General features: G+C 38.0%; 1 long non-coding RNA gene across 1 annotated transcript; it reads right to left on the reverse strand.

The window, feature by feature from the left end:
- Positions 1 to 705: 705 nt before the first annotated feature.
- On the reverse strand, positions 706 to 8,398 carry LOC109253746 (uncharacterized). Its single transcript, XR_002074520.2, has 3 exons — positions 7,595 to 8,398; positions 5,791 to 5,915; positions 706 to 4,110 (listed from the first exon to the last, which is right to left on the reverse strand). It is a non-coding gene; the product is annotated as an uncharacterized LOC109253746 (long non-coding RNA).
- Positions 8,399 to 14,759: the final 6,361 nt, after the last annotated feature.

Here is a 14,759-nt window from a genome sequence, read left to right on the forward strand (position 1 = left end):
ATTTTCAGTCACAGGAAGCTCCCACCCAAGCACAAGACAAAATCACCTTCAACTACTCTAAAAGATCCAATGGAGCCAGAGTAATAAGGAAAGAAGGGCACCGCAGTGTTCCTCAATCAGGGAGTGAATCCCAAGAAGTTCTAGGCATCCACCGCTATCTTGGGGAGGAAGAAATACAGGTCTGAGAATGTTCAACACTCAGTGGGCTCTCCTGTGAAGCTTACCAGGCATCCTCAAGTAGGGAACTTACGAAGCAGTGACAGAGAACAAATGTAAGTATGAGAATAGCTAGGCTTCGAGGACCTCCACATCCTCTGGGACAACTAAAAGCTGTAAGTCTCCCTCTCCCCCAAGCCCAGCAAGAGAACTGAGATGAGAGCAGAGCCCTGCTGACAGGCCTTTGCCTGAGATTTGAGAAACCAGAAGCAAGCAACTGCCTTTGCTGCCTTTGAGCTCAGAGAATTCTTTGTAACCTTCCTTGCTATTTTGGGGTCCGTATGTGTATGCTTCTGATCCCGTAGCACAAGGTTTGGGTCATCTTGGCTTGGCAGGATGGCTTCCGATGCTTCTCAACTTGTCCTCCTTGCTCAAGCAGTAGGTTCCTGGCTTTTGTTGTATCTGAGACCCCCCAGTACACACGTCTGCCTCAAATTGCCCTGTTTGCGATAGCACACCGCGATGCTGCTAACACAAGGAGCCCAGATTCTAAGGCTCCAGAACACTGTGAACAAGCTTGCCTCACCCTCTGAAGAGCTGGGACAGGAGACAGAAGACAATAAGGCCTGCACTGAGCTCCAAAAGGCTTCTTCTAACGTCACCCATACTAGGAAGAAACCAAAGCCCCACCCACAACTTCCGGTGCCGGGACTTCCTGGTTCTGTCCTGCCTCCTCACTGACCCGCTCCTAAGCCAAGACCTCAGTTCTGTCGTACCGTTAGGAGTCCTTTGCCAGAGTTCCCGCAACAACTCAGATAAGCCAGAGAGGTCCAATTTGCGGCCAGGGCGTGCTTAGCCTCTCCACTGAACGGACCTTTCTGAACCGAAAGTCCTCACGGAAACAAAGCAAAAACGGCGTAGGTTGTTTTTAAATGATTTCCTCAGGATGGCAGTAGTGCACTAGTTTTGCCAACAAATATTCGGTACCCTTCCCCCAGGCCCTCTTCTCCCGCCCATCCCGTCTGAAAAAAAAAGAGGCGAAGGCGCCAGAAAATATGGTTACCTTGTATCTTGCCCAGTTTAAGAAAACCTGCTCACACTGAGGCACTTAGCTTTGGCTTTCATCAGAAATCAAACTGAGGTCCAGAAGTAACCACCTTTATCAGGCACCTTCTCCTTTAAGAATTCAATTTCCACTAGGCCCAGTCTTCATAGTTTTGTTCTGGTTCACTCAGCATTACATCTACAGCATTTTCCCCGAGGTCAATTCTGTCTAGTTCTGGGGGCAGTTCTCACGGATCCTGGCCTAAACAGAAAAAGGAAATGCTGGAAATTCAACTAGGAGGGTCTCTCTAGGTATCAATCCATGTTTCCTTGCCTGGCTCATCTCTAATGATCTCAGGAATGTCTCCATTTTCTGGGTAAAGATGTAGGCATGTGTTGAATGGTTGGCAGCCATTTGACTGGGGCCTTAAGAGGAGGGCCCACACTACTCTCATTGCTGTATGCCATCCAGTGCCCCGCATGGCAGAATATATATATATTCCAATCAGAGGTTACTCAGGATTTTGTCTCATGCTTTCATTTACCATTTGGAACACAAGCACTTTCCCATGTCACTAAATGGCCTTCAATTGCTCTCCTAGGACTCTACTGATGAGGGTCTAAGTGTATACGTATTACCATTTATCTCTCAAGAGATCAGTCTTAAAACCATTTTCCTCAGTAACTATGTTTGCCAAGGATTCAAAAATAACCATGTGCTGATCGAGGATAAAGTACTGCCATAAAACTTGTTATGACCACTGATAACCTTTTGGATTATGTCTTTCCACTCCTCCCAATACACAGACTTCTATATTTACATTCATACACAATAAATTTATATTAAAATTGGATGTTACATTATGGTTTACATAAGAAATTTTTCCTCCTGATTCCTGGGCATTTTGAGAATATTATATAAATTTTCAACTCTTCAGTTTAGTAAATACATTATAAAAAATGCTTATTGCCTCATTATTTTATACACACACACACACACACACACACACACACACACACACATTTCTCCTTAATTATAATTTGACTTCTATTGGGTGCAATTTTGCACAAATCTTCTGCATAACCTAATATAAACTGCATGGTCCCACATCAACATATATTTTCCCCAGCTTGAAATTTCTTTACATTTTATTCTAGAAAGAGGTCTCCCAAGGAATTAAGAGTGACACCTGCTGATGGCAACCTGTTAACATTTTGAGAAATTATGAAGCCAAAAATAAATGGTACCAATCAAAACTAGAATAACTTATAATGCTATACATTCTCCCATCTTGCTCATGTATTTTTTAACCTAAAATCCTAGTTCCCTCGTACCTCAAATGTTCAAACATCACTTCCTTCACCGATTATAGTTTGGAGTTCTTTGCAAACATCATTAAATATTCCTTGGAATACTTCCAATTTCTAATGTTGCCTCTCATCTTTTATGCATTTCTTAGAATTAAGCATTCCTGCTTACAAAATTACCAGATACATTAGCCATACATAAAGTGCACTGAAGTCACAAGTAATGCCCACTCAAGCACACAAGGATTTTCAAAACAGGGTGTCCTGAATCCTCTTTTCTGTGATCAGTTAGAGATATAAACACATTAGGTCTCAAACGGCCAACAAATCCGGTTTACATCAATAACTTCTTCTGCACATATTTGTCCCGATTGGCTCTCAAATGACAAATATATTAGAGGATTCTCGAAAAATCTCTTAGAATACTCAATCTGTCAAGAACAAATGGAAACGCTTTAGCCCATATCCCTCTTTCCCAAGGGAACCACTATTAATAAGAAGCCTGATGAGTACGTTGGTTTAAATATTACAAGTGATATATAATTATTCCCAAGAGCTAAATAGATTTAGTCTACATCTCATCATTATATCCCCATATTCCTCAGCACAATGCGACACACACATACTCACACGCACACTCTAAACAGCCATCCTCATCAAACTGTACATGGAGTTTGGTGTCATGAGTTTTTGATTCAACATTGGACAGTGGGTACTTGCCAACAGCATTTACTATTAATGAGCAACCTGATAATTTTTTTTTTTTGGTTAAATCACATAATATTCCTTCATTGTTGATAAGAATAACTTGCATCTGGAAAAGAATCAGTCAATTGAGCAAAAAAATGATACTCTTAATTCACAGGGACTCAATAAATATGCCACTGATGTTGGACCTATTGCATTCTGCTCCTTTATGTTACATTTATTACATACTTGTGTATGTGTGGGCACATGTGTGCAGGCTGTCGGGATCTGTTGGTATGGCTTTGGACTTCATGATACACATAGAATATCCTTGCCATTCAAGTTGCTTCCTTCTATTACTGTTTTCTCAGGTCTTACATCACATAAGCCTCTTCATATGACATCAAATATGCTTTAGAAAACTGGATTTTCTGACAAGCAGAATTTGGAAATATTACATTTTCATAAAAATTAAGTCCGAGGCCTTTAAGTCTTGCATGTACATAGACTTGTGCACATTTTTAGAAGAAAAATACATCTTTTGATATACCCTTTTCTTAACTACAGATTGGTATATGTTGGTTTCTTGATTTTAAGAAAAATAATCTTGAATGTAAGCTTTTCTCACTTTCAACATTTAGAAATTTCAGACAAGTATAAAATTAAAAGTTGAAGGCAAGCCATTGGAAACATCACTCTAGAAAGTTAGACACTGTTAGCTGTTTGTATGCTTTCCAGATTCTTCCCTTGTGCCTATTCACTTTTTTGAATCCTTACGTATTTGTGTATTCAAATTGAATTAATCACGTATGTAATAAGTACAAAAAGACATACTTTATTTTACCATTTCATTTACCTTGTATTAGACACCTAGGACGGTTTGATCCCAAAGTTCCAACACTTTGCTTTTTCTTCCTGGAATCAAAGGTATGGACATCTCTCTGTTAAGGACTCAGAGAATGGATTTCAATCTTTCCAAGGGCTTACAAAGACCACCTGTTGTAGCTGAACCCAGAAAATGGTCCCTTTGCCTCTGCTGCTATCCACTCTTGCAAAAGAAACCTCAATGATCCTCCTTGGCTCCACCTCTCTGCCTTCCTGTGGGAATGCGGCTATGAGATCACTTCTGAGAGACACAGTCTCTGGACAAAGGATATTCTCATGTGAAAGATTAACTGATGTTGACCAACTAACCTCCAAAGAGTTGAGCCAACTGACGATGCTTCTCACCTGGTAGGAAAGAGCCTGTCCAATCCTACACATCATTACAAAAACTAGGTGATAATGGCTTCATTTTCAGTGGCTTGCTCAGGGTTATGATGAAGAACAAAGGGTATTATGGGAGAGCATGCTGAACTGCAATTTACTGCTATACTGGTGAGTTTGAAAATCTCTGCTTAAAAGACTTCTGTGTTGCATGCCTTTTATTGTCTGGCAAATGCCTGCTATTTTCTTTGCCACCTTTCCTATTAGGTGGGTTTTTCTGTTTTTGTTTTTTTTAACTTTTCATTTTTTTAAAGAATTTTTAATGTTTATTTATTTTGGAGAGAGAGAGAGAGAGAGAGAGAGAGAGAGAGAGAGAGAATGAATGGGGGAGGGGCAGAGAGAGAGGAAGACAGAATCTGAAGCAGGCTCCAGTCTCTGAGCTGTCAGCACAGAGCCAGATGCGGGACTCGCACCCTCAAACTGAGAGATCATGACCTGAGCCAAAATCAGATGCTCAACCGACTGAGCCACTCAGGCACCCCTTTAACTTTTCATTTTGAAACAGCTTTGATCTGAAATGAGTGTCAGTGGCTGAGCGGTAATTAGGGTTGGCAATAGTTACAATCCCATTACTGGTCATGGTTTCATGCTTGAATTCATGGGACTCAGAAAGGTGCTGTTGCTTTAGGCTTCCATCCACTCCCTGGCCAAATGTTGTCTCTTCATGCAAACCAAAATATGAAAAGACAAATTTCTTGAGTTTGAAGAATCCCAGGGCTACGGCTACTCCTTCTGTCACTGACAATTCAGATATGGAGTACTGTCTTCACACATCTAGCTTTCCCAGTCTAACATATGGTCAACTCCATATTATTCCAAACAGGCAGCTTAGTCATCCGATGCAGGATTTATCTCCTATCTGCTGAGTTCAAGTCAGAGGTCACCTTACATCTTCATAGGGTTCCTGACCATTGAGGCATGTTTTCGCAAATGTCTCCAAATCCCCCCTGGCTGCCTTTCATCAAGAACAGCCTCAAGGACAATTAGACCCAGCTGCTTCAGATTTGAAGAGGAGGCCCAGTTCAAGGCCAGAGTCCACTCAACCTCTTAAAAGGCCAAACCCTTCTCAACTGCTAGGTCTCACACCAGTCCTAACAACACTTTTTTTTAACATAACCTCTTGGTGGCAGTATTGCTATAGAAAAGCCAATTAACCCAGCTCCCTGGGCCCTCCACTCCCACCCATTCAATATTTAAAAAGCCATCAGGAGACAAAGGAGTCAGGAAACTTAGTTGCCTAGCCATTTGCCCAGTTTGGGGGAAATCTGCTCAAACAGATGAACTTTAGTTCCTAGTTTCCCTCAAGCATCAGAGGCATAAAGCACCTACCCTCATCAGCCATGTTTTCAAGAATTATTCCACCAAGGCTTTGTAGGTCTGCTCTTCACTCAGCTTTGATCCCCAACATCTTGCCATGTTTTTTGCTTCAGTGAGCAATTCTTAGGGATCCAGGGCTAAGAGAGTAAGAAAATCACGGGAATAAGGACTGGAGAAGAGCAAATCTAGGCACCAGGCCTCTTGACTTCTTTCACTGCCAGGTTCCCTGGGAGTCCTCCTCCATTTTCTGAGAGGGCACCAGGCTTTGTGTGTGGAGTAGGAGGCAGCCATTTGGCTGGAACCCTAAGAGTAGGATCCAGAGCACTCTCAAGTCTGAATTTCATACAATGTCCCACTTGGAGTGATACATATAGCCGAACATACATAAATTCCAATCAAAAGGGACATAATTTTGTCTCATGGTTTCATCATTTAACAGTGGAACACAACCATGTTCCAATGCATGTGATTATTTGACCTTCAATGGCCTCCTATGATTTTATTATTATTATTATTATTATTATTATTATATTATTATGTACATGCCACTAATTGTTAGGGATCAATCTTGTAGTGTTCTCTCATACATAACTAACACATGCCATGAGTAAAAGTGCAATCATAAAATCTTGTACTGAGCACTGATAACCTTTCACACGTTTACTTCCATTCTTTCAACACACACACATAATTCTGTAATTATGTAATAAACTACAATGAATTTACATTTAAATTGGATTGATGTAGGCATCATGTTTTTAGATTCAAAATTTTCACTTCTGATTCCTGGGTAGTTTGAAATTATCATGAAACATGTGCAAGACCTTGATTTTAGACAATAAACAATTTGCACAGAACTACCTGATTGACTCATTAAAGAATATTAATTAGGTTCTCACTTAACCTGTTTTTACTCATAGGACATAAAATGCCTATAATGCCACCACTCAGGAATCTTATTTTGAGACTTGCCTTACCAAATCATTAATATGATGACCTACATATGCTCTAAAACTAATATTGGAACAGACACTAAATACTCAGTTCCCAGAACACTAGGGTTTCTTTTTTCATACTTCTCAAAATTCACACCAAATTTTTCATCTTAAAATTTTCTTTAAAAACTGTAAAGAAAAAGCCAATGCAGTAAATGAAGGTTGAAATTGGTTATCTCTCAAATTCAGTCACCCAGATATGTATCCTAAGAAAACCCTAATGGATACATTCACACCCTTCCATGCAGCAATAATTTTTCACTAATGTCTTCTTTTATACAAATGTAAATATGGATATAAATGTTGCCTGAGAATTTCATGCTGAAAAGCATGCTCACTGTAACACTGATCATTGTTGTGAATACACTGCTTTAAAAAATTTTTACATATATACACATTTATTATATATAAATACATGCATATATATGTATATATAAATAAACGTTACACAGGTATACTTCTCTTTAAATATGATTGAACGGATACTGGGTGCAGTTTTGCAGTCTTAAGCACTACATTATACCGTTTGCATACCTGCCTATCAATATGTATTTTTGAGTGCTTGAAAATGTTTTTACGTTTACCCTAGAAGACCTTTCTGCTCCAAGAAATTACAAAAGTTATACTTGCTGCTGGCAAAGCATTCAAATTTTGAGAAATTACATAGTAGAAAACAAATGGTACTTCAATCAGAAGAAAGAAAACACTTAAAAAAAATCCTTGTCATGCATTCTTATCTCTTCACTTTGCACATATATGTACTTTTTAAAAATAATGTTCAAATCCCTCTTAACTTTAAGCATTAAAACAAGTTTTCCTACCTTGTAGCTTGAAGGCTTTTAAAAACATCATCAAATATTCTTTGGAATGTCCACATGTTTTACAATTTTGCCACCTGTTTTTGCATTTCTAGAAACAATCATGCTTCTTTACAATGTACCTGCTACAACAGCCATATACGGAGAAGTGAGGCGAGGTCACAGGTAATGCCACCTCCAGCAGACAAGGACTTTTGAAATGTGGGTTCATCTTGAATCCTCTTCATTTGTTTTTGGTTCCCATCAGTTTGTGCAAAGTCTGATCTTGTAACAGAAGTGTAACCATTCTTGGCTTGGCTGGATAGTCCCATTTGTCTTCAGGCTCTCCCAGCTCCCATTTGGGTGCACCTGAGACCTCCAGCAAGCCCATCTGCTCCTGCTATAAGCCACCAGGAATTGTCGTGTCCTCAGCGCTCAGACTCTCCTACCACATAAGGCCCAGGTCCGAGAGCATGGGAACACCACGTGCTCAGAGGGGCTGGGAGAGAGACCCGCAGGCCAGGCCGAGTACTTTGTCTGTTAGTGGTTTCCTCTGGTCCCGCCCACAGTGGGCGAATACCCAGACCCCACCCCACGACTTCCTGTGCCCTGACTTCCTGGCGGCTACTGGCAGTCTTGCTTCCCCACCGACCACCACCTACACCTGGACCCCACCTTTATCCAGAGCTCCAGGTAGGCCTCTGGAGGAGGCACTGAGCTCAGGCTAGGGGCCCGGCCCATCAGCCTCCCCACCGAATGGACCTTTCCAAAGTAAAAGTCTTTTCAGAAAAGAAACCTTGGGGCTTTTTCCAGCAATTTCCTCACGATGGCAGTGTTGCTCCAGAAATCCTATCCAAACACTGCCCACATGCCCTCTTCTCCCGCCCGTCCGGCGTGAAAAAAAATGTGACCTCAGACAAAGGCAGCAGGAAATATGGCTTCCTTGCTTCTTGCCCAGTTTGAAGAACCTTGCTCACACTCTCGTGATTTTGCTTTTGATTTCCATCTGTAATCACACTGGGACCTAAACCTACACTCTCATCAGGCATCTTTTCCGTTCAAGAACTCAATTTCCACTTACCTAGTGTTGCCTTTCTACTTTTTCTTCACTAAGCACGAGATCTCCAGTTTTTTCTTTTGGTACCAAATTGTCTTCGGATACCAGGGAGCAAACCTCAGGGATCCAGGCCTAAGGGGGAGAAAATGGTTGCACCTAAGGGCTTTGAGAAGAGCAAATCTAGGCACAAATACACGTGGTTCTTGACCTGGCTCACTTCCCAAATTCCCTAGGAGTCCTCCTACATTTTCCAGCAAGGGCATTAGTCCTTGGTGTATTTAGAGAGAAGCCATTCTTCGTCTGGAACCCTAAGATAAGTATCTAGATGGTTCTCAAGACTGCATACTACACCTGGAATGATACACATACTCAACTAGGTATAAATGCAAGTCAGAGGGGACATGATTTAGCCTCGGGCTTTCATCATTTCACATTGCAACTCAGGCACATTCTTATGTTATTACATGACATTGAGTGGATTCCTATGACCTCACTATATATGTGCATGTCAGTGATTATGTGTTAGGGATCAGTTATATAGCATTTTCTCATAAGTGACTAAGGCATGGTGCTTGCAAAGGATTCAGAAAATAGCTGCATCCTGATCCAGAGTAAAGTACTGTCATAAACAGTACCTGTTCCTACCACTGATAAACATTTCGATTTTGTTCCAGCACACACATAAAAACTCAGTTTACAGGGATGCCTGGGTGGCTCAGTCAGTTAAGCCTCAGACTCTTGATTTCGGCTCAGGTAATGAGCTCATGATCTCACCCCCATGTCAGGCTGGGTGCAGAGCTTGCAGCCTGCTTGGAATTCTCTCTCTCTCTCTCTCTCTCTCTCTCTCTCAGTCTCTCTCTCTGCCACTTCCCCACTTATGCTCTTTCTCTCTCTCAAAATAAATGAATAAAACTTAAAAAAAAAAAGGACCACTCAGTTTCCATATCCTCGTGCACTCCTTTCAATGTACACATAGAAACAGGATTTTTAGCTTCATACACAACAAGTTTACATTAAAATGAGATTTATTTGTTGTAGTTTGGATCATATTTTCATGGAAAATTTTAGTTTTTTTCTGAGCAATACATGAGTTTTAGTAAATAAAACATTGGCAAAGAGTTTGTGGACTGCCACATTCACTAAAAATATTAGGATCTCAATGAAGAAATGTTCACTTCATAAGATGCTTAACACCTGGAAAATTAATGCCTATATTCAAACAAATACTGAATCACAACTACATAAGTGTGCCTCAGAAAATATAGGATTTTTCCCCTTCTCAAAAATGTAACCTACATTTTTATTTAAAATTTAATCTTAGCATTTTATTACGAAAAATATCACAGGCTATGTTACTGAATACATAAAGTTTGTGTGTACATCACTCTAACATTATGATCCAGGTGTATTCTATCAAATACAAGTCTCTGTATTCTATCAAAGCTTCAAGGGGAAAGCATTTGAATTTGTTATAGTTATCAATAATCTTTCATCAATGTTTACCTTTATATTTATTTACTAAAACTTAGGTCTTGCAAATTTTTCATGATGACAAACTGTCTAGAAAACAGAAATGAAAACATGATCTGGAACATGACACATAAATAAGTCCATTTTAATGTAAATTTGTTGTGTTTGAAGCTAAATATCAGTTTGTGTTATGTACACATACACAGGCACACCTCGGAGTTACTGTGGATTCAGTTCCAGACCACCACCACAAAGCAAATATCACAATAAAGTGAGTCAAATATTTTTTTTAGTTTCCCTGTGCATATAAAGGTTATGTTTACACTATACTGTAGTCTATTATGTGTGCAATAGCATTATGTCTAAAAGAAGTACATACCTTAATTTTAAAGTATTGCTAAAAAATGTAACCATCCCTGAGAGAACTGAAATCACTAACGACAGATCACCATAACTGAGATAATAATAATGAAAAAGTTTGAACTATTTCAAGATTACCAAGCTGTGACACAGAGACACAAAGTGAGCAAATGCTGTTGGGAAAATGGTGCCAACAGACTTGCTCGATGCAGGGTTACCACAAACCTCCAATTTGCACAAAATGCAGTATCTGTGAAGCTCAGTAGAGTGTAGCACAATAAAACAAGATATGCCTGTATATCACACACACACACACACACATATACATGCACACAAACTCACACCTATGCATACATGGACATAGAGTGAAGTTTGGGTGAAGTTTAATTGCATTCTTATTGTAATAATCGCCATGATTAAAAGTATATAATTTTTACACAAGTGTACACATATAGATGGATATGTACAAATGTACTAAGATGTGTTTGTTTCTCTTTAAACATAATTGAATGCATGCTCAAGGTATTTTTGAACAAAATCTTCATCATTATTTGAAACAATTTTCATATGCTCATATACATATATATTTGGGGAACTTGGAATTTCTTCATTCTCTTGTTGGAAGGGTCTTATTATCCAAGAGAGTTACAGAAGGAATACCTGCCGCTGGCAAATTATTCAGATTTTGAGAAATCATAAGGCCAAAATTAATGGTAGTTCAGTCCCAACAAGAATAAAGATTTCGAAAATGTCATTCTCACCTCTAACTTATAAAATATACTAATAACTTTTAAAAAATAAAATTAAAATCCCTCGTTATGCTAGCATTTAAATATATTTCCTGCACTTATTGTAACTGGAGTATTTTCCAAACCTCATTAATAGTCTTTGGAATATTGGTATTTTTAAGGCAGTAGCCTCTTGTGTTTAGAATTTCTCAAAATTAGACACGCTTCTTAACAATAAGTCGAAGTACAGCATCCATTTATAAGGAAGTGCAAGGAATCCACAGGTAATGCCATCTCAAACAGACAAAGACTTGTAAAATATGGCTGTATCCTCAATCCTCTTGTGTATGTTCAGACATATAGATTCCTTAGGTCATGTGGTCAATGCAGCAAGTTGTTACCAATAATTTTTTCTGTACATATTTGTTCTGGATTTGCTATTGAATTATAATATAATGTAAACATTGTGAAGATTCTTGCAGAATACACAAAGCTCTGAAACACATATGGAAATACTCGTTCCCAAATGGAGCTATCCCAAGGGAAACACTATGGACAGCTTAACTGGTACACGTGTTCAAATGTTGTAAACAAGATGCACAATCATTCATGAAAGCTGATATTATTGAAGTAAATAAATGTAGCCTACTGTCCATCAGTAAACTCTCCTTATTTGCTCACAAGGTACTTGAAACACACATTCACCCACAGATGAACATATCATTATTTATTTTCTTCAATTATATTGTGGTTGTGCTGTAGTTGGAGTTTTGTGGCATTGTTTCTTCCCTCAGCATTGGATAATGGATACTCATAAATTTCCTTTGTTGTTGATCAAATTCTAATGGTAATATATGCATCTGGCAAAGACATGATAAACTGAGCAATTATAAAACAGGAAAAAAAGGATACTCTCAATGACATAAACTCAATTGATATTTCAATCTATTCTATTCTGCCCTTTCTTCTATATGCATTGTATACGTGTGTCTTCTATACACACTGTATATATGTGTGTGTGTTACCATGCGCATACACTCGAGTTTTTTTGCTAAAAATTCCAACTGACATGATCTACATATGGGATTTTCTTGTGGTTTGAAATTTTTTCATTTTTCATGCATTTCTCAAGTCTTATTGTAAAGCCACTTCAAATGTTATTAAAAATACCTAAGAAGACTGGATTTTATGTTAAATAATAATTTGCCAAAAGCTTTTGTATACATGATCATTAAAAGTAAGACATTTAATCATTCCAGCTTAAATAGAACTGTGTCTACTTTTATAAAAAAAAATAGCATCTTGCAATAAATGATCCTTTATAACTTGCAGTTTCATCACATTTATATTGAGATCATTTTTTCTTGTTTTCTGTAAATTTCAAAAGCAACACTTACCTGTTTTCAAAATTTCAAACATTTTTTACAAAGTATTTTTTTAATATTTATTTTAGAGAGAGAGCCTGAGTGAGCAGTGGAGAGGGACAGAGGGAGACAGAGAGAATCTCAAGCAGGTTCCCTGCTCAGCGAGGAGCCCACGATCCTGGAAAGAGTCCAACCCTCAACGGACTGAGACACCCAGGCGCCCTTGCAATTTCAATCTTTGCCACAGGCCTAATTAAAACACATAGGTTCTACTTTATATTCTTTTTTCCTCCAAGCTCTGCTGAGATATAATTAACATATAATCTACTTTGTATTCTTGAGAGGTAGATCCTAGCAGTAGTTTGCTTAGAAGCCTTCCAGATACTCTCTTTTGTGCATGTTCACTCTTTAGAATCCAAATGTCTTTATGGTTATAGTCAGTCGTAGAGAAAAATTTTTTTTATTTTCTGTTTCTTAGCAAAATGAGAGGTTTGATCTCAAAAGTCCAGTAATTTGATTTACTCCTCTAAATCAATGGTATGAGATATGGATATTGGAATTTAGTTATTACAAAGTCTGAAAAAGATTCGCCTATGTGTTTATGGGAATATGTGTGTGTGTGCAATCCAAAACTTTCGATGCACATAGAAGCATGAAAATGTGACCCATATCCAAGAGAAAAATTAGTCAATAGAACCTGGCCCAGAAAAAGCCAAATACATTGAATGAACAAATAAGGATTATAAGAGTTTTATAAATACATTCAAGGATTTCAGGGAAAATCTGACAACAATAAGAGAGCAAAACAGAAAATTAAATAAACAAACAGAAACTAAAAATTAGTAATACTAAATGGAAATCCTAAAATTAAAAGATTACATGAAATGAAAAATCCACTGGATGCTGAATAGCATACTCAACACTACAGAAGAAATGTCAGTGAATATGAAACATAACAATAATCATCCAATCTTAAGTACAAAGATAAACAAGGCTAAAAAGATATAAAAAGTCTTTGTGACCTTTGGGATAATATCAAACTAACATTCATGTACTTGGAGTTCATGAAGCAAAGAGAAATGGCAGAAAAAAATTTGCAGAAATAAAGTAATTTATCAGATTCAATAAAAAGTATAAATGTTCTGATTGAGGAAGGTCAAATAACCCAAATAACACAGAGAAAACTAAAATAAGGAAAAACAGAGACATTTCTGAATACCACTGATAAAGAGGAAATCTTAACAGTAGACTGAATAAAAAGACAATAAAAAGAATGATTATAGGAGGACAGCTATAAGAGTGAAAGATGATTTCTCATTAAATTTGATGCAAAGTAATCGAAGGAATACCAGCTATAAATTGCTATTGGAAAAATCTGTCAGTCTATAATTTTCTATCCAGAAAGAAATAGCCTTAAAAAGTTAAGGCAAAATAAAAACATTTTCAAACAGAAGCTGATAGAATTAATCACCAGCAGACCTGCTCTAGAATAAATGTTAAAGGAAGTTCTTCAAGGTGAAGTTTAATGATAACATATCTGGACTACAAGAAAAGATGAAGAGTTCCGGAAACAGTAAATATATGGGTAAATATAAAACAGGCTTTATGCATTCTTAATTTCTTTAAAGGAAATTGACCACATAAAATAAAAATAACAGCAATACATTGTAACATTTAAAACATGTAGCAGTACAATGTGTGTAAATAAAACCAGAATATTTGAGTAGGGAAGTATCCTAAGTTTATTGCATTATTTTCTACCTTAAACTAGTAAAATATTTGATGGTAGAACATAATAAAAGTTTTGTACTTTAATCTCCAGCATTTAGTACAAATAGTGGTATATCTAATAAGAGAGGGAATAAGATGAGATATTAAAAAGGATACAAAATATTCAAAAGATGGAAGCAACACCAGATGAAATTAATAGACGAGATTGCAAAATGGTAGATTCAAACCCAGCCATATGAATATTAAATATAAGTGGGCTAAACTCCAGTTAAATTTAAAATCAGAAGGGACGCCTGGGTGGCTCAGTCGGTTAAGCGTCCAACTGTAGCTCAGGTCATGATCTCTCATGTTCATGACTTCGAGCCCTGCATCGGGCTCTGTGCTGAGAGCTCAGAGCCTGGAACCTGCTTTGGATTCTGTGTGTCCCTCTCTCTTTGTGCTCTGTCTCTGTCTTTCAAAAGTAAATAAACTTTAAAAAA

The sequence above is a fragment of the Panthera pardus genome, unplaced genomic scaffold (genome assembly GCF_024362965.1).
Source record: "Panthera pardus isolate Hobbes unplaced genomic scaffold, ASM2436296v1 HiC_scaffold_27, whole genome shotgun sequence".
NCBI lineage: Eukaryota > Metazoa > Chordata > Mammalia > Carnivora > Felidae > Panthera > Panthera pardus.